General features: G+C 43.9%; 1 protein-coding gene across 1 annotated transcript in view; it reads left to right on the forward strand.

The window, feature by feature from the left end:
• The window catches only part of jade1 (jade family PHD finger 1), a 135,215-nt gene that overhangs the window by 34,567 nt on the left and 74,256 nt on the right, over positions 1 to 26,392 (forward strand). The gene's annotated exons all lie outside the window — the stretch shown is intronic.

Raw genomic sequence — 26,392 nt, forward strand, 5'->3', positions numbered from 1 at the left:
TTTAATTCCAGATCTTTTGAATTCAAATTTCACCATTTGCCATGGTGAGATTTGAACCCAGTATCCAGAGTGTTACCCTGGGTCTCTGGACTCCTAGTCCAGCGACAATACCACTACACCAGCACGTCAGCAAGTTTGAATCAGGAGATTGCTATTTGGACCATAAAAGTGCATTTTTTTTCTGCGACTCTTGCAAATCTCATTAATAAGTTGCTAAAGTATTTGAAGTTCTGCCATCAAGTGCCGTTTGTAGGTAGGAGTATGTTCATCTTATCCGCATATTGTGGATTTTTATTTTTGGGCTAGAAAACTGGGGACAACAGTATTTGCTTTATGTAGGAGAATGCTTGAATACAAAATATTTTCCAATGAACCCACAGTCAAGACCAGAACAAAAAATCTGACTTAGAATTATTTATACGTTACATCCCCTGCTTTTTAAATGAAGTTTAAATATAATTCACCAAATTGTATTTAAATACAATTTAAATTTGTAAACTTACATCCCAGCCTGAGATGCCAGAAATAAAATCAATCATTGTATTTTTGACTATGTACAGAATAATGTATTCGTATTGAGGAAAATTGCGAGATTGGACTCCTGACATGTGTCGATCTATCTGCACTAAATTTATTGAAAGAAAATCGACATAAGCAAAATGTGATAAGGTTTGAGGTGACACCAGAGCTGGAACTGAACAGAGCACAATAATGAGTTCTGTTAACTTTTAACAATGTGAATTTCTATTCTTAGTGCGTGTCTCACAACCCCAGATTCTACCATCTGAAGGTGCTGTGATCGGATTTGATTGAAACATCTCACTTCACAAATCAAAAGAAATAGAAACAATCTGCCTGCATTACAATCTGTAGCTAATTTCTGATGGATTTCCTGAGAGCGTTAATAATTAATCCACTTGTGTATTTACTCCCCCTCCCTTGCCAATTTTCTCTCTCTCCCTCCTTTCAAGCAGACGTTAACTCCTTGCTGAGCTTCCCTGCTGAGCTGTGCTTTCGACAGGTGCCGCGACTCTCCTCTCCTCTCTCACAGCTTGTCCTATGTTCCACCTTCACATGTGATCTCAAACATTGACCGCCTGCTGTTTTAAACACTGGGCGGGCGGGACTCAAAACTGAGGCCAAATCTATTCATCCATGTGCCTTCCAGCATTGCTTACTGCATACTGAGCAAGGATAGGGCAATGTAATGTGTGATGTGCTGAAGGACAAAGAAAACTTACGCAAAAGTCAGTACTCAGCATCAAGCTCAGACATGGCAAGTCTTAGGTCATGAGCCACCTCTTGTGAAAGTACTTCCAATCCTGACTCAGAAAGCACATACCAACATGGACTGCCATCTTCCTGCAAAAGTCATGGACATCTATTGCAGTTACTGAAATGGAGAAGTATTTTTTTCTCTTTTTAAAGATATTTTATGTCTAATAAAGTTTAAAGTTTATTTTATTAATGCCACAAGTAGGCTTACATTAACACTGCAATTAAGTTATTGTGAAAATTTCCCAGTTGCCACACTCTGGCACCTGTTCGGGTTCACTGAGGTAGAATTTAACATGCCCAATGCACCTAACCAGCATGTCTTTCGAATGGTGGGAGGAAACCAGAGGAAACTCACACAGACATGGGGGGAACGTGCAGACTCTGTCTGCACAGACAGTGACCCAACCCGGGAATCAAACCCGGGTCCCAATATGTGTGCTTTAAGCGTAGGCTTAGAAATAACTGCTGCCAATATTAGTGGGCAAAGGCTGGTGACATGTAGGAGAATGCTTGAATACAAAATATTTTCCAATGAACCCGCAGTCAAGCCCAGAACAAAAAATCTGACTTGGAATTATTTATACGTTACATACCCTGCTTTTTAAATGAAGTTTAAATATAATTCACCAAATTGTATGTTCTGGTGACATTCTTTTCCCCAATATTTAACTGCTCAAAATAAAACAGGCTAACATCTGTGTTAACATTGAGGAACATCAATGTCAACACGAACACATGTGTCAGGCAATGACCATTTCCAGCAATAGAGAATCTATGTCTCCATGACATTCAATGTCATACCATCACTCAATGCCATTATCAACAACCTGGAGGTTACCATTGACCAGAAACTGAACTGAATTAGCCAAATAAATAGAATGGACGCAGTGTGGAAGCTGGGAATTCTGCGGAGAATAACTTCCCTCTTGACTCATCAGAATCTGTCCACCATCTATCTACAAGGCACAAATCAGGAGTGTAATGGAATATTCTCTACTTGCCTAGATGAATTCAGCTCTAACAACACACCTCTACTTTCACAAGAGGTGGCTCATAACCTAAGACTTGCCATGTTTGAGCTTGATGCTGAGTACTGACTTTTGCGTAAGTTTTCTTGACACCATCCAAGACAAAGCAGCCCATTTGATTGGCACTCCACTCACTCACCACTTTAAACATTCAAGCCCTCTGTCACTGATGCACACTGGCAGCGATGTGTATAATCTACAAGATGCACTGCAAGAACTCACCAAGGCTCTCTCAACAACACATTCCAAACTTGTGACCTCTGTCATCTAGAAGGACAAGGGCAGCAGATGCATGGGAACACCACCATCTCTAAGTTCCCCTCCACACCGCACACCATCCTGACTTGGAAATATATCACCCTTCATTGGCGCTGGGTCAGAAATCTCGGACTCCCTTCCTAATAGCACTGTGGGTGTTCTTACGATGTGGAGATGCCGGTGTTGGACTGGGGTGAACACAGTAAGAGTTTTAACAGCACCAGGTTAAAGTCCAACAGGTTTATTTGGTAGCAAATACCATTAGCTTTCGGAGCGCTGCTCCTTCGTCAGACAATTCCACTCCATCTGACGAAGGAGCAGCGCTCCGAAAGCTAATGGTATTTGCGACCAAATAAACCTGTTGGACTTTAACCTGGTGTTGTTAAAACTCTTACTGTGTTCTTACAACACATGGACTGCAGTGATTCAAGATGACCATAAGATGTAGGAGCAGAAGTAGGCCATTTGAACCATTGAATCTGCACTGCCATTCAATGAAATCATAGCTGATCTGATAACCCTCAACTCCACTTTCCTGCCTTATCTCCATAACCCTTGATTCCCTTACTGATTAAGAATGTACCTATCTCAGCTTTGAACATACTTAATGACTACAGCCCTCTGCAGTAAAGAATTTTATAAGTTCACTACCCTCTAAGTGAAGGAAGTTTTGCTCTATCTGTTTTAAATGAGTGATCCCTTTACTCCGAGATGATGCCTTCTGATCCGAGACTCTCCTACAAGAGGAAACGTTCTCTCAGCATCCACCCTGTCAAGCTCTCTGAGAATCCTATGTCACAATAAGGCCGCCTCTCATTCCTTTAAACTCCAATAAATAGAGGTCCAACCTACACCTCTCCTCATAAGAAAATCCCTCCATCTCCGGGATCAACCTAGTGAACCTTCTCTGGACTGCTAGCATATCTTTCTTTCGGTAAGGGGAACAAAACTGTTCACAATATTCCAGGTGTGGTCTAACTAGTGCCTCGTATAGTTTTAGCAAAACTTCCCTATTTTACACTCTACTCCCTTTGAAATAAAGGCCAACATTTCATTTGCCTTCTCAATAATCTTAGAAACTTGCATACTAGCTTTTATGCACGAGGACCTCCAAATCCCTCTGTGCTGCAGTTTTCTGCTGTCTTTCTCCATTTAAAAAGTACTCAACTCCTTTATTCTTCCTACCAAAGTGCATAACTTCACATTTTCCTACATTATATTTCATCTGCCATGTTTTTACCCACTCACTTAATCTATCTATATCGTTCTTTGCGTCATCCTCACGCAATCCATCACGCATTGACTCTGTCCATTGACTCTGTCTACGCTTCCCGCTGCCTCGGTAAAGCAGCCAGCATAATTAAGGACCCCACGCACCCCAGACATTTTCTCTTCCACCTTCTTCCGTCGGGAAAAAGATACAAAAGTCTGAGGTCACGTACCAACTGACTCAAGAACAGCTTCTTCCCTGCTGCCGTCAGACTTTTGAATGAACCTACCTTGCATTAAGTTGATCTTCCTCTACACTCTAGCTATGACTGTAACACTACATTCAGCACTCTCTCATTTCCTTCTCTACGATCGGTATGCTTTGTCTGTATAGCACGCGAGAAACAATACTTTTCACTGTATGCTAATACATGTGACAATAAATCAAATCAAAAACTTGCCTTCCCATCTATTTTTCTATCATCCGCAAACTTGCCAATAGTACATTCACTTCCTTTGTCCAAATCATTAATATAGATTGCAAATAATTGTGGCCCCAGCACTGATCCCTCTGATTCTCCACAGGTTTCCACCCTGAAAATGCACTTCTTAACTCTGTCTTCTGAGCAGCACATCACCACCTTCTTAAGGAATAGGCAACAAATGCTGGCCTAGCCAATGATGTTAACATCCTATAAAAGAGTATTAAAAAACTTCTAGATATGAGAGTTAGTGTTACAACAAGAAGTTAGTTGGGGACATCGTTTAAGACGTACCTGGATAGTCACATGAGCAGCCTGGGAATGGAGGGATACAAACGATTGGTCTAGTTGGACCAAGGAGCGGCACAGGCTTGGAGGGCCGAAGGGCCTGTTTCCTGTGCTGTATTGTTCTTTGTTCTTTATAAAGACTGTCATATGAAGCAGTTTACACGTCACATGTATGTTTATAAAAATCTTACTTCAAAATGGAATAAATGAATTGTCAAATAAATTAAACCTTTCATTGGAGCATACCTCACAGTTCCTAGAGAATAAATCCCATAGACTCTTAAAAATTTCACTGAACTGCAGCATTTAAGTAGTATGTGTATATGCTTTTGTGTGAATTTTTATTATGGTTCACCAAAAGTTTATTAGTGTTACAAGTAGGTTTACATTAACACTGCAATGAAGTTACTTTGAAAATCCCCTAGTCGCCACATTCTGGCGCCTGTTCGGGTACACTGAAGGAGAGTTTAGCATAGTCAATGCACTTAACCAGCACGTCTTTTTGGACTGTGGGAGGAAACCAGAGCACCCGGAGGAAACTCACGCAGACACTAGGGGAATGTGCAGACTCCGCACAGACAGTGAACCAAGCTGAGAATCGAATCCGGGACCCTGTCACTGTGAGGCAGCGGTGCTAACCACTGTGCCACTGTGCTGCCCCAAAATAATGGCGCCCAATGTGGGGCAAGATGGCATACAAGTCATAAATGTGACTTATTACTAGCTTGCAATATAGGTTTTCTGCAGTTAAACTGTGAAAACCTAAGCGTTTGTCAAATGCTGTTGTTGAAGAGTAAGCTAATACCGTGAAAAAAATTACAATCACAAATCTTGATTTTGAAGCTTGAACCAAACATCACATGACAGTATCAGCTTCACATCAGCGTCATCACCAATGAGCCATGTTGTGATCACTGTGCAGGTGATCTACCTGATCGTATCTGTGCAAATAAAGAACAATTCGGTACTGTTTAATCCACAAACTATTAATGGCAAACTCAGTGAGTTCTCAGACTTAGAACTTTCTCACCTCTGAATGATGTGTGAAGTTGCTCCTGAAATGTTTTGGGGTCTTCCAACTTCCTGGATCATTTAACAAATTTAGTAACAATTTTTGATATTCACATCTTGCTATTAAGCATGAAGCCTTTGGCTGGGATTTACAGTTTTTTTCAAAGCCATGCATCCCGTTCTGCCAATGGTATGTTCTGCTAGTCTTACCGGGTATATAAAATTTCACTGTCTCCCTGTCACTTGAACTGCCCTTTCCTGGATTGACTCCAATTTCTGGAGGGAATATTTTCAGAGTGTGAGTAACTTAAATAACCTCCTTGCTGTCATGCATTACAGGCGTTAAGTCTACTTTGCATGCTATTAATACCTGTTCACTGATTGAATTGCTATGAAATAGCCAGCTATGATCTCCACAATGAGTGCACAGCTGGCTGATGGTGCCTAAGCTTTCTCATACATGAGGGAGCAGTGTGAAACTAATGTCCGTGAAATCTATCCTAAACAAAACGTTAGTGCCTTGAGGAAGGATGGGGGAAGTAAATGGGGGAAAACTGGAAAAAAAAGTTTTTAAAAATAACAAAAATAACAGCAATCAAATCAAATTAATTCAATAAATCTGGAATTAAAAAGCTCATAGTGATCATGAAACTATCGATTGTGATTTTGAAAATCCATCTGGTTCACTAATGTCCTTTAGGGAAGGAAATCTGTTGTCCTTACCGGGCCTGACCAACATGTGACTCCAGACCCACAACAGTGTGGCTGACTCTTAACTGCCCTCTGCAATGGCCTGGCAAACCACTCAGTTGCATTCACGAAGACAGTTCGGCACAATCTTTTGAAGGGGCAATAAGAATGGGCATTAAAATCTGGGCATTGCCAGTTGCACCCACATCTGGTGAATTAATGAAAAGAAAAGATATTGCAGGATCAGTGTATCTGGACTTTAGGATGGTGCATTTCCCTGTCTGTTAAGCCATGGTTCGATTGGGTTTTACTCTAACCCAAGGGGACATCGTCTATTAAAGTTTACAGTTGCCTTCTTTGCATTGTGCAAATTTATAATTGTGAATAGGCGCATTGGAAACGGGCAGGTTGCAACATGTATCCGGAGGAAACGGTTCCTCCGCTGCTATTGGTGCAAGCATAGTCACTTTCAATCTTCATGAAACAGGACCAATGGAATAAGCGAATACACTTTGGGCATTGACTACAATACAGCGGCTGTTGTGCTGAGGAGAGTGAACAAGAAGCATGCTAAGGAATTCAAACCTATGCATAGTTTATCGGAAAAAAAACACTAGCGTAGGAAAAGAAAGGAAGACAACGGAGACACAAATGAGCAGAATGAACTATTTATCGACCAAGTAAATTTGTGATTGTCTTTGTAAATCCAATAAGCATATTGGTGTGGAGGCATTCCCTGCAACCTTCCCCAGAATTTGTGAATGCCAGTAACAAGGTATATTTTTAGAATTTATGTATCATTCTTTAATCTTTGGCATTTTGTTTTTATTTACCAATTCAACAATATGTGCTACAAGAATATAGCATTTTTTTCAATAATGTTAGTGCATGACATTTTAACATTGTTGATGTGGCAAAGATATGTCACTTTGTTCACTTAAGAGTCCTTCACAAGGTGGTATTCTGAAGAGTAGGGAATCTCCGCTGCCGAAGACCTTGATGCTGGGCACAAAACCCACAGGAATGGGCTTTCAGGAGCTTTGGTGGAGCTTTGACTGGCAGTGCCCTGACTCGTCTTGAAGACTCAAGATCAGTCTGCTGCGCGAGTTGTGTACAGCCCCAGCACACATCGGAAAGTTTCGATGTCAGTGACCTTCTGGGATCTGCTTGGATTGTGCTTGTCCCCAGAAGAAGGGAGTGAGCCGGCTCTGAGGCAGTGATGGGAATGTCAGCGAGTTGCACGTTCTTGAGATGTCCCTTTGGTCTGTTTCTGCATACACTCTGACTCATACTCCAAAGAATGTTAACTAGTTAATTGTCTTCCTGCTACTTACCTCATTCAGGAATATGAAATTTTGTAATTCCTTCAAGATGCTTATATCTCTGGAAAGCATTCAGCACTTGTGGTGAACCATCGTTGGTTCCCACTGGATAGTACTGAGCCAGGATCTGGCCAGTACTACAAGGATGTACATATGTTACTGTTGGGTTGTGCTACTTGTTGCTGTTGGGGTTAGGGTGGGGTTGTTACACCTTTGTACTGTAGTGTTATGGTACATCCCAGTCGGGCTCCGCCTCCTGGGAGAGGTATAAAAAAGTCCCTGCTCTGGCTGGGACCCCTCAGTCTGGGATCGTGTATATAATTATTGGCTGCTTCATTACAGTAAATAAAAGCCTTTATTTCCCAAGCATCTAGCCTCGTGTTTGATAACGCGCATCAGCACTAGAGATAGGATAATATTGTTATATTAATTACTTTGGATTAGCTAAAAATGCTGCAGGACAGCAATAGATAGCAAAAGGAGAAAGCACATTTTGTTTAAGTATGCAGAATAGTGTAGATAAACTATTTTCTTCAGGTGATTTAGTCATTTTGCAGATGAAATCTATGAACGATGCTTTCAGTTACTGCTGAGGCAATTGTTTAAGCAATGTCACTTTGTGTCTGAATTCTGAATTATTCTAGACTATTTGAAGAATTAGATGACACCTCAGTAAGCCACTAGGGCCATTTTCCATGGCCGTGTTTCTTGTTGTGTTGTGTTTTGCTGATTGTCATGTTCAGTTTTCATCTTCATCGCAGATCACCACGTGAAATCTGCTGGTGTTGTTAGCGTTAAATATGGGACAGCACAGTGGTTAGAACCTCAGTGGTTCTCCCCGTGTCTGTGTGGGTTTCCTCCGGGTGCTCCAGTTTCCTCCCACAGTCCAAAAGATGTGTTGATTACGTGCATTGGCCACGCTAAAATTCTCCCTCAGTGTACCCGAACAGGCGCTGGAGTGTGGCAACTAGGGGACTTTCACAGTAACTTCATTGCAATGTTAATGTAAGCCTACTTGAGACACTAACAAATAAAACTTAAAAGAAAATAGGATACAGAATGTATGGCTCGAAAATGGGATCTGAATTACGTTGTGCACTCTTTGAAAAGTTTCATCTGTCCTTTGAACTTGCTATACTTGAAGACCACACATGGCTCTGACTCCCTATATACATCGAAGAAGACTGACCAGTAATAAAATCTTTCCTATTAGCACACTGCCTGTAATATTGCCCTGAATTGGAAATGTGTTGCATTTCCGTCATTGTCACGGAGTTAAGTTCCTGGAGCCCTGACCTGAGGGAGTGCCTGCATCACATGGACTGCTGCAGTCCAGGAAGATGGCTCACCAACATCTGTTTGTGGGCATTTTGGGATGGGCAATTAATGCTGCCCTTTCCAGTGATGTTCATATTCCCATGAATAAATTCTTATCTAGTACAAATAAATGCATCTCTTTACACTAACTAATTATATTACATGATGGCACAGTGGTTAGCACCGCTACCTCACAGCAACAGGGGCCCGGGTTCAATTCCAGCCTCAGGTGACTGCCTGTGTGGAATTTGCACATTCTCCCCTTGTCTGCGTGGGTTTCCTCTGGGTCCTCCGGTTTCCTCCCATACTCCAAAGTTGTGCGGGTTAGGTGGATTAGCCAGGTTAGTGTCAGGGGGATTAGCAGGATAAATATGCAGGGTTACAGGGGATAGGGCCTGGGTGGGATTGTTGTCGGTGCAGGCTCGATGAGCCGAATGGCCTCCTTCTGCACTGTAGAGATTCTATGTGAATGAATGTAACTAATTAACTTTTACGCTAATGTATCACAGGAAGTGTATTGATGTGCAAGGTTTTATTACTTAGTCAAGTCTTCTTCATAGTACATAGGCAGTCAAAACCAAGTGTAGTCTTCAGGTTAAGCAAATTTATAGGGCTCCAAGACAGGCATAAATGTAGGGGAGGTTACACTTTTCAAACTATGAATCCTATCCTTTGAGTAATTTGCACTTTCTACTCCCTGCACTTGGCTCACTTTGTGAATTATTAGTTTGGCATTTGAATTCCCTATGTCCCAAAAAAAATTGGTTGCAAAGAGGATGGAACATGAACTCTTATCATCTTTAGGTGGTTCAGCTGCATAAGTCCACAGACACAGCGCTTCTTGTAAGTTATACTTTTAAACAATTGCAGCCCCAAATCCTGTGTTGTATGGTGGAGAAATTCTGTTTTGGATTTGATTTTGATTTGATTTATTATTGTCACATGTTTTAACATAGAGTGAAAGGTATTGTTTCTTGCGCGCTATGCAGACAAGGCATACCATTCATTGAGAAGGAACCGAGAGAGTGCAGAATGTTGTGTTACACAGTTATGGCTAGGGTGTAGAGAAAGATCAACTTAATGCAAGGTAGGTCCATTCAAAAGTCTGACAGCAGCAGGGAAGAAGCTGTTCTTGAGTTGGATGTGGGCAGTGCTTCCACTGCAAATTGGGCTCAAAAAGTTGAGTCTGTTTTGAAAGTTCCTCCAACCGCCTTCTGTGTTTCTGCTGAAATATGTTTGCATTTCACTAAATGCAGAATCTGCCATGAATGAGTGCATGTGAGCAGCATTTTAGAACCGTTTTTTAAAGTAAAAGAAATCCTTCATATATTTCAGTGGCAACTTGATTGATGTTTGATTAAAACCTCTAAAAAATGGGTTCCTCACAAAAATAAGAATTTTTGAAGATTGTCAGTTCTCTGGGTAATCCAATTTTAAATGATTGAGATTCACTTAAAAAAAAAATGTTGCATTATCTGTAACTAGCTAGAACCTCATGTATCATGTGTAAGTGTTGCAGGGGTCACAATTCACAGCTGTACTAGAGACTGAAGTGCTGTGTGCACAACTGGTTCAAGCTGGTTTTTCTTTTGAACCTGGCATCATAGCAAAATTAAACGTTAAAGGGTGTGAGATCCTTAAAAAGATTAAAAGTGTGATTATTAACATTTGGGGGAAAAAAGGCAACATGGACTCGGAGCATGTATATAACAGCTTTCTAATTATTTTATGCTATAGTAGCCATTTCTTTTGTTAAATTGAAACAAAAATTATATTCAGAAGATTTAAAAACATATCTTTTAGTGTTCTTCCACCCAAAAGAACCGGTTTATTTTTGAAGTATCCCTGAAGGCATGCAAATGCATGCACTTAGCAGAAACCCCCTAATGGCGATTGATTCTCCCCGGGGCATACTGTGTGTACCTGCATGCCATTGTAATGTAAAGGTGCAAAGCAAGGGTTAATGTGGGACTGGAGCATAGTGCTGTCTGGGGTATGGTGTATAGAGTCACATGGTCATTGACTCGGTGGGAAAAATCTAAATGGAACCTACCTGCATGGTATTAATTGGGATATGTACATAGGTAAATTCTACCTATGTTCATGTTTAAACATATACGTCTCAAGATCTCATCAATGAGACTTCAAGCGAACCAATAGCACAACAGATACAGCCAGTTTTGTGGATGTGTCCTACTTCCAAGGCGACATTGTCAAAAGTAACAAAAAAACATTGCTGAAAGTCAAACTCCCTGACTTTTTGCTTTGTTTACGCTGATTTCGGCTGGATTGAAGCAAAGTTGCCAGCGCAGTGGAGCGGAAAGGCAGTGGTGTCATGGTATTGTCGCTGGAGTAGTAATCCAGGCACCCAGGGTAATACTCTGGGAGACCGAGGTTTGTTTGAATCCCACCACAGCAGATGGTGAAATTTGAATTTAATAAAGATCTGGAATTAAAAGCCTTAATGATGACCATGATACCGTTGTCGTAAAACCCATCTGATTCACTAATGTCCCCTTAGGAAAGGAAATCTGCCATCCTTACCAGGTTTGCCCTACATGCGATTCCAGATCCACAGCAATGTGGTTGATCCTTAAATGCCCTTGGGGATTGGCAATAAATGCTGGCCCAGCTGGCGCTATCCACATCCCACGAATAAAAAAAACCCTCCAGATCCACGTGTGCCAATTTCTGAAAAAGCCAGCAATCTTAGTTTATAAATAATCTCAGCATTCATCTCAACAATTTACAGCAACTCCATCATGTAGCCTGAAAGGATCTCTCACACCTGTTTTAGACTGCATTATGCTCTTTGTCTTTATAAAATGGATCTTCCCACTGTGATCGGCGCTACAGTGGGATATTCATTTATATAACGCCTGCACGGAGAATTGATCTTGAGCCTGTAATCTCATCTGTAAATTTTGTGGGCGGCTTTATTCTGCTCTTTTTAATGTCCTTCATGTTGCTGATTCATGGTCGTCTCCTTGTCATTGCTGCAAATTCCTTGGAGAAAGATTAACAATTGTGTGCATCACAATTGCAAGTTTATGGAGACATAATCAGCAGCTTATTACTTTGAAATAAGATGATCAATATAATAACTGTCAGCTTCTCTCATTTGGTAACAATCTTATTCCTAAATTGGATTATTGGGAAGTAATGCCTCTGAAGGGTGGCAAGGTGGCACAGTGGTTAGTACTGCTGCCTCACAGCCCCAGGGACCCAGTTTCAATTCCCAGCTTGGGTCACTATCTATGCGGAGCCTGCATGTTCTCCCCTGCGTGCGTTTCCTCTGGGTGCTCTGGTTTCCTCCCACTGTCCGAAAGACGTGCTGGTTAGGTGCATTGGCCATGCTAAATTCTCCCGCTGTATACCCGAACAGGCGCCGGAGGGTGGTGACTAGGGGATTTTCACAGTAACTTCCTTGCAGTGGTTAATGTAAGTTTACTTGTGACACTAATAAACAAACTTAAAACACAGCTGGGCTGATTAGTGCTCTTATCCAGTACTGGGGAAGTGCTGCATTGTTAGAGTGCTGTATTCTGGATGAAAAATTCAGCCAAAATACTGTCTTGTCTACTCGGAGAGATGTACAAGATCTTGTGGCAGTATTCGAAGATGAACAATAGACTTCTGGGGTCATGGTCAATCCTTTTTCCCTTCAGCAAACTACCAATCATCCAGTTGTTGTATGTGTGTGCACACATTGACTATGTAATAACAGCAACTGCACTTCGAAAGCAATTCATTGCCTGGGAAATGCTCTGGGACGGCCAGAGGTCCTCCTATATTTACTTACTATCGCCGTATTAAACTCAGGATATCAAAAGCTCAAAATGCTTTAGCATAGCTAAAGAATTGGCAGGATGGCACCTTAATACAAGAAAGTGAACCTTGAACCATTTTATAGAGTTCATTGAGCTTTCTCAAGTGTGTTGCATCGTTGAACGCAAGTGCCACCTCAAACCACTCCTCACTGCCTCCGAATTCTTTTGTAAGCTCTTACCAATTCCTGGCCTTTTCCAAACCTTTCCTTTGAACTTTTGCTCCTGATACTTTGCATCGTGTTTTACTTCTGCCATTATGGCAGCTACTTCCTGATGCATGGCTTTGCATTGAATGAGTGCTTAACCACGTTATGACTGTAGATTAGCTTTATCTTGTTTAGTTTGTCCGGCAGTGGAAAATATACAGTCTTCTCACATGACAGGAAAGCTATTTTTACTGAGGCATAATTCTGGGTTTATTGGCTTAGAATGATCATGGTCTTTAAAACTCTTGTTTGTTTCTTTCCTATCATCATGATTCAGTCAAGCTGAGCTAAGCACAAAGAACAAACACCCCTAAAATCGTCCTTTTTGCTTGTTTCCAGACTAGAAATAATCTGGCAGGGAAAGCATGGTAGTAAATTCACAGAGGTATGGAATAATTTGATTGATTGAGGCCTGAAGGCTGAGCATTCTAGAGTTTTGGTGGACTTCATGATCTTTGACCTTTTCTTAAAATCCAGAAAACTTGATGTCCTGGCTCCATGTCCTCATGCTGAATGGTGGCAGTTATTTGACCATTCATGACCACCATGATTTTTTTCTGTGCCCCCCCCTCCCCCCCCCGAGATGGTGTTTGGGCATCCTACTCTGGTGTTACTGTCCAGCCTTGTCCGAGGAAGGACCCAAGACCAGCCTGGATAATTTGCTATCCTTTTCCCTCCTCCTTCCCTGCTTTGGAAATATGTGGCCTTCACTTGCCACTTGTTATTTGCTGCTGATCAGCTCACGCCTGAAGGTTGTCCAGGTCTTGTTGCATATGGACATAGATTTAATTGCACTATCAATGACACCTTCCATCACCTTGCTGATGATTGATGGGGCGCTAATTGACCAGATTGGATTTGTCCTGCTTGTTGTGGATAGGATTGACCTGGTCAATTTTCCACGTTGCTGGGTAGATGTCAGTGTTGTAGCTGCACTGGAACAGCATGGTTAGGGGTGCGGCTGCTTCTGGAGCACTCGCCTTTTGTATTAATGCCAGGATGTTGTTAGGTCCCATAACCTTTGCAGCATCCAGCGCTGTTTCTTGATTTTACATGGAGTGAATTGAATTGGAATTTGTGTTACTGGGGACTTCAGAAGGAGGCGAGATAGATCATCCACTGGCTGAAAGGGGACTACACTTCAAAGTTCTTAATTGCCTGTAAAGTATTTTGAGACGAACAGTGGTCATGAAAAGCACAATATAAATGCGAGTCTTTATTTTAAACCAACTTTTTTGCTCAACTGATACGTTCTAACCTAGCAAAATAGTTTCCATTGTTATCTTCGAATTACAAGATGCAAGAGTCAGTTTAGGGGCAACACAGCAAAATGCTCATTTAACGGGATTAGGAAATGCCAGCAAATTATTGACATCCAGAATAGAGAACTAGCATTGCAGGGAAATGGGAATTAGGAACACAAGTCCATTCAACCGCTTGAGCCGGTTTGCAATTCATTTAGATAGTAGCTGATCAATATGTTAATTCCATCAACCCCACCTTTGTTCATACCCTTAGTGCCCTTCCCTGACAAAAAAATGAGTATCAATCTCAGTTTACAAATTTTCAATTTTCCTGGAAAGTTTACAGATTTCCACAAACTTTGTAAGAATGCTTCTTGGCTGAATGGCCTCCCTCCAAATTTAATGTTATGCCCATTTAGGTCAAACCTGCGCAAGGAAACCTCCTGCTGATTACCAGCTAGCAAGCTAGCAACCCCCCACCACCACCACCACCATCCAAGCTGATGAATCAGTACGCCCCCATGTTGAGCGCCACTTAGAGGAAGTGCTGAGGATGGCAGGGGCACAAATTGTATTCTGGGTGGGGGGGGGGGGGGGGGGGGGACTTCAATGTCTACCACCAATTGTGGCTCAGTAGCACCAACAGAGCCCAAAAAGACATAGCTGTTGAATGGGTCTGTGGCAGGTGATGAGGGAACCAATAAACGGGGAAGACATACTTGACATCATCCTCACCAACCTGCCTGCCGCAGAGGCATCGGAGTAGTAATGGTGCCAGAAGTGAGGGCGTGGGATCAAGCTCAAGCAGTGAGTTGAATGCAGAAGCGGGAAGTATCCCTAAATACTGAAGATTTAAGCAGCCTAGGAGTAACGCGGACTGCTTTTAGATGTGGGGGAAACCCACTCCCCAGAAGCATGTAGATTTAGAGGAGCAGAATCCTTCAGGTGTGAAAAAAGTGGTAGAAGCGAGCAGGGCCTGCCTGGTACAAGCAGAGTAAATAATCCAGCCCCGGTGCGTAGTCTAGAGGATTGTCCAGTGGGAAAATGAAACGTTACGCCATTAAACAATGTGGAAGTGGGCATGGTAAACCGCCCGCCACCCAATCAGAGTAGTGTTGACCGTGAATGGCCAGCCACTGAAAATGTTAACACCTGTTGGCTCTGAAAGGAGAAAGAAAAGAGCAGTAAAACGGGGAAATATGAACACCGGTCCAAACTGTTCTTTCCTTCTGGGTTGGTTATCTTACCAAATTCATTCACTTCAGAAATAAACCTTTCTGCCAGGGGGAGGGCAAAGAGTTAAACCAAGAGATGTTGTCACTTAGCTCCAGCCAGTCCAGTGTTGGACAGTGGTAAGGTTCATGTAGTCTTGTGGTGACCTCAGTCGTTCACCTTCTGTTAGGGCTTAATTGGGGGGGGGGGCGGTCTGCGTTACTGCTTTTATGTGCTTTCTTTCACCCTGCAGTGTGATGTCAGCAGTTGTGTCAATAATTTTGGCAAAAGATTATAAAAGTTTTTTTCCCTTAAGGTTGAGATAGTACAGCTGTTTTCTTGGCGACAGGTGGCAGCATACGATGCTGGCCGCCAGAAATAATTATCCTCCTTTGTACCATGTGTTGAAGACTTTATTTTCACAAAAGGCATTGTGCGTCCGTGATTGTGCTTGTGGTATGCAAAATTAGATTAGAACAAATGTCTGCAGTTTATTTGGCAAAGCAGTGTGCATGATGCGAGACATGTTATGAGGTGAAATGCGGTGGGCCGTGATGAAATGGTAGTAATTAATGATGGTGTGCTTCATCCTATAAACAGACTCGCTCTCTCTCTCTCTCGCTCTCTCTCGCTCTCTCTCGCTCTCTCTCGCTCTCTCTCGCTCTCTCTCGCTCTCTCTCGCTCTCTCTCGCTCTCTCTCGCTCTCTCTCGCTCTCTCTCGCTCTCTCTCGCTCTCTCTCACTCACAGCTAAGGGCAGAATCTGGTGGCGTTGGATATATCACCTGCTGGCTGGTGAGTTGGCAAGAGTCCCGTTGTGACTCTTGGCAGCAAAGCCTGCCAAAATGTATGCCAGTCAGGCAGGGGCAAAGCCTTCCCCTGGATTCAAGATCCTGGGCATGGAGGTCCCAGCTAGCGAGAGGTGCCGTCCACCAGATATCGGCAGGTCTTGCGTTCGCATCCCTACTGGCTGTGGCTGCTGCCAAAAGGATGAGTCTGTGGAGTCCCAGGATTGTCCTGGGCTACAGGTAAGTAATCGGTTGGTATGTGTGTGCGCGTTCAGGGGGCTCATTCACAGGAAGAGGGGGTTGGCGGAAAAAGCAGAAGAGTGGCTTTCAGAGATCCCCTCCTTTAATTTTGATTTACTACTGCCACATGTATTAGTATACAGTGAAAAGTATTGTTTCTTGTGTGCTGTACAGACAAAGCATACCGTGCATAGTGAAGGAAAGGAGGGGATGCAGAGTGTAGTGTTACAGTCATAGCTAGGGTGTAAAGAAAGATCAGTTTAATATAAGAAGATAGGTCCATTCAAAGGGCTGATGGCAGCAGGGAAGAAGCTGTTCTAGAGTCATAGAGGTTTACAGCATGGAAACAGGCCCTTTGGCCCAACTTGTCCATGTCGCCCTTTTTTTTTTAAACCCGTAAGCTAATCCCAATTGCCCGCATTTGGTCCATATCCCTCTATACCCATCTTACCCATGTAACTATCTAAATTCTTTTTAAAAGACAAAATTGTCCTCGCCTCTACTACTATGTCTGGCAGTTTGTTCCAAACACTCACCACCCTTTGTGTGAAAAAATTGCCTCTCTGAACACTTTTGTATCTCTCCCCTCTCACCTTAAACCTATGCCCTCTAGTTTTAGACTCCCCTATCTTTGGGAAAAGATATTGACTATCTAGCTGCTCTGTGCCCTTCATTATTTTATAGACCTCTATAAGATCATCCCTCAGCCTCCTACGCTCCAGAGAAAAAAGTCCCAGTCTATTCAGCCTCTCCTTATAACTCAATCCATCAATCTTTCTAATTTAATAATATCCTTTCTATAATAGGGTGATCAGAATTGCACACAGTATTCCAAGTGTGGCCATACCAATGTCTTGTACAACTACAACAAGACATTCCAACTCCTGTATTCAATGTTCTGACCAATGAAGCCAAGCATGCCGAATGCCTTCTTCACCACTCTGTCCACCTGTGACTCCACTGTGAGTCGGTTGGTACATGTCCTCTGACTTTTGTATCGTCTTCCTAATGAAGAAGATGGAAGAGAGTATGTCTAGGTGTGTGGGATCCTTGATTATGGTGGCTGCTTTTCCGAGGCAGTGGGAAGTATACATGGAGTCAGTAGATGGGAGGCTGGTTTGTGTGATGGACTGTGCTTCGTTCGTAACCCTTTGTAGTTTCTTGCAGTCTTGGACAAAACAAGGGCCATACCAACCTGAGAGACAACTAGAAAGGATGCTTTGTAAGGTGCATTTTATGTGGTGCATCCTTCCCAATGACCAGTCCCTTGGCCAGGCACAGATTGCCTTTGATCGAGCGAGCAAGAACAGGTGATAAGCGGCCCGCACAGGTTCACTTGTTGTGCGTGGCGACAGGCCAATCTGCAGCTGCGTAAATCCCAGAGATAATGCCCTTAAGTGGTCGTTAATTGGATGCTTTAGGCCCTCAATTAGTGGCGGGGCAGGGAGGTCGACCATGGGCCTTCCCGTCTGGAATATAATTTGGATGGAGGAGGAAAGGCAGTAGGGTTCAGGTTTACCACCACCCTGCCCCCCCCAAGCTCGCCATCAGCCAGAGCAGAAGATTCCCTCCCTCGGATCTGAATCTGAGCTGATTTTACAACTGCCTGTGCTGGGATATTCAGAAGTAATCTAAAGAGTTGCCAGTGGCTGCAACAGATATGTAAGGATCAGTGAGTGGCGCATAATTGTTTATATAATGGTCTATATATTGGTTTATCTGACATCTGCATTGAAAGCAGGGACTTGTGGATTTTAAAAAAAGTTTTAGTTGTCTGTGCAGCTCGCTGATAGGATACTGCTGCTACATGTTCAATTTCTACTGGCTGAGATATACTCCTGTCAGCGTAAACACAGCACCGAGTTTACACAGGATTACATACACTGGACATACTGCACAGAAACTGGCCATTTGGCCCAAATCAATCCATGCTGGTGTTTATGCTCCTCTTGAGCCTAATGTCATCACCTGTTGGGCTATAGACCAAGAGCTGGAAAGTGCAATTAGGCTGCATAGTTCTTTTTGATTTGATTTGATTTATTATTGTCACCTGCATTGTGATACAGTGAAAAGTATTGTTTCTTGCATGCTATACAGACAAAGCATACTGTTCATATACTACATCAGGGAGAAAGAAAGGAGAGGGTGCAGAATGCAGTGTTACAGTCATAGCTAGCGTGTAGAGAAAGAGCAACTTAATATATGGTAGATCCATTCAAAAGTCTGATGGCTGCTGTTCTTGAGTCGGTTGGTACGTGATCTCAGACTTTTATATCTTTTTCCCAATGGAAGAAGGTGGAAGAGACAATGGGGGGAATTTTACCATTTTGAGTCTAAGTGCTGGATCTGGGCGTCAAATAGATACGCGCCTGGAATCCTCTTTCCAGCGCGCCCATATGCGTTTTGCCGGCTCCGGCCCGATCCGCGCTGTGGGTGGGGCTTAGCGCTGCCGGACTGATCGGAGCTCTGAACTGCGCATGCGCAGTTCGAAAAAAATCTGACAGCGTGTTCGGGCGCGCAAAAAAAGCAGAAAGCGGCTCTCTGACGTTCATCCTCTGGTTTGGGGGGGAGGGGAAGGGAAGTGGGGGAGGGGGGGATGTGACCGATCATCCCCTGGGAGGGGGAGGGGGGGGGAGCTGGAGAGGGTGTGTGACACCTCATCCTCTTGTGGGGTGGGGGGGGAAGAGGGTGTGACCGATCATCCCCTGGAGGGGGGAAAGGGGGTGTGACGTCTCATCCCCTGGTCGGGGGGGTTCTGCGGCCGATCCCTCCTGGCACCATCACTGGTGCGCTACCAGCCACAGCCATCTCTCTCGCACCTGCAGGGAAGAGTAATCTGTGGCTGGTAGTGTACCAGTGATGGTACCAGGAGGGATTGGCCGCAGACAGGCAGCGGAACCCCTCCCCAAAGAGGGGATGATATATCACAGCCCCTCTCCTCCCTCCCCCTCCCCAGACGATGAGACATCTCATCCCCTCTCCTCCTCCCACCCCCCTCCCGCCCCGACCAGAGGATGACCTGGGTCAAAGAGCCGTTGCAGTCTCTGATCCCGCTCTTCGGAGGCTGCAGCGTCGACTTCAGACTTTTATTTTGCAGGTCGGTAACAGCGCGGAAGCGGATCGGGCCAGAAGACGGTAAAGTGGGATTTGGCGGTAGAGTTGGGCGCGCGGTTCATTAAGTCGATTTAAATGCATGCAAATGCATTTAAATCGTCAGGCCGCGGATTCGGGTGCGGGCCGGACCTGCGGCCGAATCGGGTGTCGGTAAAGGCGCGATCTGTTTGGATTCGGGTGAAGATCGCGTTAAAGGCCCGACGCCCAACTTTACCGCGATTTCGCGCCCTTTTGGTAAAATCAGGCGCAATGTCTGGGGTGCGTTGGGTCCTTAGTTATGCTGGCTGCTTTTCCGAGGCAGTGGGAAGTGCAGACCGAGTCAATGGATGGGAGGCCAGTTTGTGTGATGGATTGGGCTGCGTTCACAACCTTTTGTACTTTCTTGCGGTCTTGATCAGAGCAGGAGCCATACCAAGCTGCAATACATCTGGAAAGGATGCTTTCTATGGTGCATCTGTAAAAACTGGTGAGAGTTGTAGCGGACATGCCGAATTTCCTGGGAAAGTAGAGGCGTTGGTGGGCTTTTTTCAAGCAGGCAAAAGCATGATTGGCCAAATGGCCTCCTCCTAAACCTTAAATTTCCTGTTTCCATCAGGTAAAAATTACACGTTGCCTTTCTTAAACGACATTAGTGAAGCAGTAGATTTTTACTATAATCTAACAATTCCCTGTTCATATTTAATGATATCTGTTTTTATTTCAAGATTTTCAAAAATTTCATTCAACTTCTCAAACTGCCTTGTGTTATGGTGCTGGACCAGACCTCTCAGGTTTTTGGAATGATCATCACAAGGACCAGGAACTTATTCAAACGTAGACAAAGGTTTTTTGAGATTCAAAACACTTGCTAAGGGAATAAAACCACACAATTCCACAGTTTTTGAACAAACAAAATAAATTTTACTATACCAGGTCAGAAAGATTTAAAAAAATGACAATATCTATCTTATACTCTAACATTCAGGGTTAATATGACGTAAATGTGAATTAACAGGAGATCTGTGGTCAAACGTCATATAAATTGACTGAATGAACTGCGTGCCCAACTCTACCGCCAAATCCCACTTTACCGTCTTCTGGCCCGATCCGCATCTGCGCTGTTACTGACCTGCAAAATAAAAGTCTGAAGTCGACGTTGGACTGGGGTGGGCACAGTAAGAAGTCTCACAGCACCAGGTTAAAGTCCAACAGGTTGATTTGGAATCACAAGCTTTCGGAGCGCTGCTCCTTCATCAGGTGAGTGGAGGTAGGTTCACAAACATGGCATATATATGTGTTTGTGAGCCTACCTCCACTTACCTAATGAAGGAGCAGCGCTCTGAAAGCTCATAATTCTAAATCAACCTTTTGGACTTTAACCTGGTGTTGTGAGATGTTAACATGATACAATGCGCACCAAATGATAGATGTGACCATGACCGATCCCATGGATTTACAGGGTTACATAATCTCATTAAAACTCTGTGTCCCTTATGAGGAATTGCAGGTCTTCACTCTTTCCTTTTGAAGATGTAACTTTGGAATTCTCTACCAAAGTTAATCTGACTTAGACTGCCTCAATGATGGCTCACCTTGAAGGGTTTCAATCTTGTCTCCCGACACTCCATTCCCCTGGGTTTTTAGGTTTGCACTCCAGCACCAACTCACAGGCATAACTTCAGCTCCTCGACTGCTACTGCTCCAAAGGGTTGCCTTTGCTCCACTGGCCTGCACCACGGAGTCTCCAACCTTGACGAAGGAAGGGCCGTGGATGTTGTCTATATGGACTTTAGTAAAGCGTTTGACAAAGTCCCTCATGGTAGGCTAGTGAAAAAGGTTGGATCCCATGGGATAAAGGGGGAGGTGGCTAGATGGGTGGAGAACTGGCTTGGTCATAGAAGACAGAGGGTGGTAGTGGAAGGGTCTTTTTCCGGCTGGAGGCCTGTGACTAGTGGTGTACCGCAGGGCTCTGTATTGGGACCTCTGCTGTTTGTGATTTATATAAATGATCTGGAAGAAGGAGTAACTGGGGTGATCAGTAAGTTTGCGGACGACACAAAACTGGCAGGACTTGCAGATAGTGAGGAACATTGGCAGAGGCTACAGAAGGATATAGATAGGCTGGAAATTTGGGCAAGGAAATGGCAGATGGAGTTCAATCCTGATAAATGCGAAGTGATGCATTTTGGTGGGAATAATGTAGGGAGGAGCTACACGATAAATGGAAGAACCATAAAGGGTGTAGAGACGCAGAGGGACCTGGGTGTACAAGTCCACAGATCTTTGAAGGTGACGTCACAGGTGGAGAAGGTGGTGAAGAAGGCATATGGCATGCTTGCCTTTATAGGACGGGGCATAGAGTATAAGAGTTGGGGTCTGATGTTGCAGATGTATAGAACGTTGGTTCGGCCGCATTTGGAATACTGCGTCCAGTTCTGGTCGCCACACTACCAGAAGGACGTGGAGGCTTTGGAGAGAGTACAGAGGAGGTTTACCAGGATGTTGCCTGGTATGGAGGGGCTTGGTTATGAGGAGAGATTGGGGAAACTGGGGTTGTTCTCCTTGGAAAGACGGAGGATGAGGGGAGACTTAATAGAGGTGTATAAAATTATGAAAGGCATAGATAGGGTGAACGGTGGGAAGCTTTTCCCCGGGTCGGTGGTGACATTCACGAGGGGTCGTAGGTTCAAGGTGAAGGGAGGGAGGTTTAACACAGATATCAGAAGGACATATTTCACACAGAGGGTCGTGGGGGCCTGGAATGTGTTGCCGGGCAAGGTGGTGGAGGCGGACACACTGGGAACGTTTAAGACTTATCTAGACAGCTATATGAACGGAGTGGGAATGGAGGGATACAAAAGAGTGGTCTAGTTTGGACCAGGGAGCGGCGCGGGCTAATTGTTCCTTGTTTCTCGTTTCAAGGCTTCATTCTATGATTATCTTGCTGGTGCCAGTACAGAGCGAGACTGCGGATAGTTGGGAACCTGTCTCGGGGGCAGGGAATTCATATGGTGTTCGTGGAAGTGGAAATGACTAGGGTTGGGAAGCATTTTCCGATCAGGGCCATTGTGATCTCCTGGACTCGTTTCGATCGCCTCAGGGGGTCGGAGAGGAATTTCCCAGATTTTTTTTCCCCATATTGGCCCTGGGGTTTTTCACTCTGGGTTTTCGCCTCTCCCTGGAGATCACATGGTCTGGAATGGGGGGGTGGGGGTGAGTTAATAGGTTGTAATGAACAAAGCATCGTAGCTGTGAGGGACAGCTCGATGGATAGGATATTGGTATGGAGATAGGCTGGAAAATTGGGCGGGGATCCTGGATTCAGGATTCAATCCTGGACCGGGGAGCGGCGCGGGCTTGGAGGGCCGAAGGGCCTGTTCCTGTGCTGTATTGTTCTTTGTTTGTTCTTGTTCTTCTGCTGTCTTCTCACATCTCCCAGGTTTCTGCCGAACCCATGGTAGTTGAAGACTGCCAACCACAGTATTTGATACTGCTTGGAGCTGTGCACTGTTCCACAGTCAGATCTAAGACTGCAAAACCGGGTCCTGCACTGGGAGAAACTAATCCCCCAGAGGTTACCTGACCCGTACTCTTAAAGAGACCGTACACACCCCAAACCCCAATGTACATTATACATATATTACAGTACCTCCACAAGATTAGCAATATAATACTTTCTGACTGACTGCAAATGCAGGTCCTGGAGGTAAAAGCACGGTGCTGTAATCCACTGCAGCACCCAGACATCAATGTGGCAATGTCTAATGTTGCCTTACCCGCAGACAGCAGCATTGCATTGCGACCGTTATTTTGTAATAGTATCAAAGGATCTCTGTGGCATTACTGATTTAACATTTAACGTGCAAGCGAGGGCTTGGGAGATGGTGAATTTTTTTTTAAAAAGATCGTTATTCAGACTCTATGAAAAATGTCAAGTTTAAAAGTGAACTGAACTCTGTCCAGTAATGGAAAATGGAGCTCTTCAGTAGTTAATCAGAATTTGTGCCCCTGTCCAATGTTAATGGGTGAGTAGTAAATGTGGCTTGCACCATTACCTCTTCTCTCCTCTTGTGATCGTTTGCAGAAAGCTTTGTGGGCAGAATTCCTTGTAAAAATGATCACACTGGGAGACATTATTCCAGCTCCTTGATTTGCAGCAATGTTTTGTGACGAAGCCATAAGCCATTTTTTTGAAATGGGGATCATGCTCCTTAGAACCACTCTGTGACCTTTTGCAGCAGTAAGTGCTGATTGCTGTATTTAATCTATCAATGGAAACGCAGCTGCGGAGAGTTTTGCCTGGCAAAGACTTTTTAACGTTCATCAAGGAGCAGACCAGCCAAATTTCACACCTTTATCATATAATACAACCTGTCTGTTTGAGAACAGTTTGATCTCTTGCCCTGGCTTCCTTTTCCACCTCAGTCCATTCAGTTATGATTCATGGAGAGACCGTGGGCGAGACTCTCCGGCCTCCCAGACATATGTTTGCGCCCCGACAGGAGCTGGCGTGTTGTTTTATTGGCGGTGGGATTCTCTGCTCCTGCCGCTGTCAATGAGAATTCCCATTGACATCACCCCACGCTGGTGGGAAACCCTCGGGCGGGGGTGCACCGCCGGTGGGACCGGAGAATCCCGCCGGCGTGAACGGCTGGAGAATTCCAGCCCATTTCTTATTGAAAGGAAACTGCTGCTCCAGATTCACTTTTAAGAACTTTCACTGTGATTAGGCAATTAAGATCAACATAATTCAAATATTAAATAACAGGTGAAGGATATTTCAAACCTGAGGTGAATTTCACTCCAGATAGTTGATACAACGAAGGTATGCCTCAAGCTCTTATAAGCACTTGCATTACTTCCCGTACAAATGGATGATCAGGTGCAACCTGACAGCCTTCCCAACTCAGCTCTGCTATGTAGGGTCTCTCGCTTCCCACTCCATCATTTTGGTCCTTGAGTTGCATTCATCAGCAGCCGTGTTCCATCCGTTGTCCCCATCCGCTGTCAACGTGAACAAAATGCACGTTGTCTACGAGCCAGCTCCCACTTGGGTCGCAGCAGTCCAGATAAATGGTTTGCTGGGCTCTGGCATCACTGAAACAGCAGCAGCGATGGGTCCTGTCCAATCCACAACCCCTTGCCTTTCCTTTTTTCGGTTCTTTGCTCTTTCTAGCTGGCTAACGCACACTGTAACACAGCCTCTGCTCTATTCTCAGAGACCTATTTCAATTCCAGATACTGTTTTAGGGACTGTCAAACAGAAAACTCTTCCATTTGGAGAAAACCTCGCTTGTTTCCTCTTCACAGAAATTCTCAGTGTGTTTTGAACTGTCAAGTGGAGAAGGCAGGCAAACCCAACCCCACTGCTATTTGTTTTATACTTACCCGTTGCTTCTTAGCTGTTCATCCCTGTGACAATTTCAGGTCACATGCCTACCTTGGAACCTAATGATGCCGTAAGCAGGAAACCAATTAACACTCTCTCAGAATACTGCCCAGTTCACCTGGTCTGTGGAATTCACAACCGCAGAGTGCAGTAAATGCTGGGACATTGGGTAAATTTAAGAAGGAGATAGGATTTTAATTAGCAAAGGATTGGAGGGTTGTGGAGAATGGGCAGGAAAATGGAATTGAGGCTGAGCCAAGATCAGCCATGACCGTAGTGAATGGTGGAGCAGGCTCGAGGGGCTGAATTGCCTATTCCTGCTCTTAGTTCTTATGTTCTATGTATGAGATCAGCGATGGGCAACCTAGGCTAGTGAGTGGGCTGCATGAGTGGCCCTCCTCCTCAGTAGGCCGCATTGTTGAAATTGGCAATGTGCATTAATCTTGACCCATGAATAAGATTAAAGGCATTTAAAATTTTATTATTAGTTACAGAAAATGCTAAATCATTCATTTATTGATAGAACTGTCATCAACTTCAAATGGGAAAAATATTTACGCTCACCTTGCATATATTACAATTTATTGCACTTGTCAAAACTGGTACCAGCTACAACTAAACGTTATACATTCCTTAATTATACAGATATGTGCTTGAGGTGTTTATTTTTATTTACTATATTTATTTTTATTGATAAACCCCGCTGTTCCCGACAACCTTACTACGGCTGTTATAAAAACTATGAAGAAAATCTTACAGTTACCAATAAATTGAAGAAGTATTTAAAGATAAATGAAAGGTACAAATATAATACTTACCTACCAGTTGCTCCTCTTTTAGCCTTGCTCGTCCCCTCGCTCTTTTAGCTCCAGGCTCCGCTCTCATTTTAGTTTTGTGATTTAATTTGATTTATTATTGCCACATGTATTAGCATACAGTGAAAAGTATTGTTTCTTGCGTGCTATACATGCAAAGCATACCGTTCATAGAGAAGGAAAGGAGAGGGTGCAGAATGTAGTGTTACAGTCATAGCTAGGGTGTAGAGAAAGATCAACGTAATGCGAGGTAGGTCCATTCAAAAGCCTGATGGCAGCAGGGAAGAAGCTGTTCTTGAGTCGATTCGTACGTGACCTCAGACTTTTGTATCTTTTTTCCGACGGAAGAAGGTGGTAGAGAGAATGTCCGGGGTGTGTGGAGTCCTTAATTATGCTGGCTGCTTTTCCGAGGCAGCAGGAAGTGTAGACAGTCAATGAATGGGAGGCTGGTTTGTGTGATGAAGTGGAGATGCCGGCGTTGGACTGGGGTAAACACAGCAAGAAGTTGAACAACACCAGGTTAAAGTCCAACAGGTTTATTTGGTAGCAAAAGCCACACAAGCTTTCGAGGCTCTAAGCCCCTTCTTCAGGTGAGTGGGAATTCTGTTCACAAACAGAACTTATAAAGACACAGACTCATTTCCAATTTAATGGTTGGAATGCGAATACTTACAACTAATCCAGTCTTTAAGAA

Source organism: Mustelus asterias, chromosome 1 (assembly GCF_964213995.1).
Source record: "Mustelus asterias chromosome 1, sMusAst1.hap1.1, whole genome shotgun sequence".
Lineage (NCBI taxonomy): Eukaryota > Metazoa > Chordata > Chondrichthyes > Carcharhiniformes > Triakidae > Mustelus > Mustelus asterias.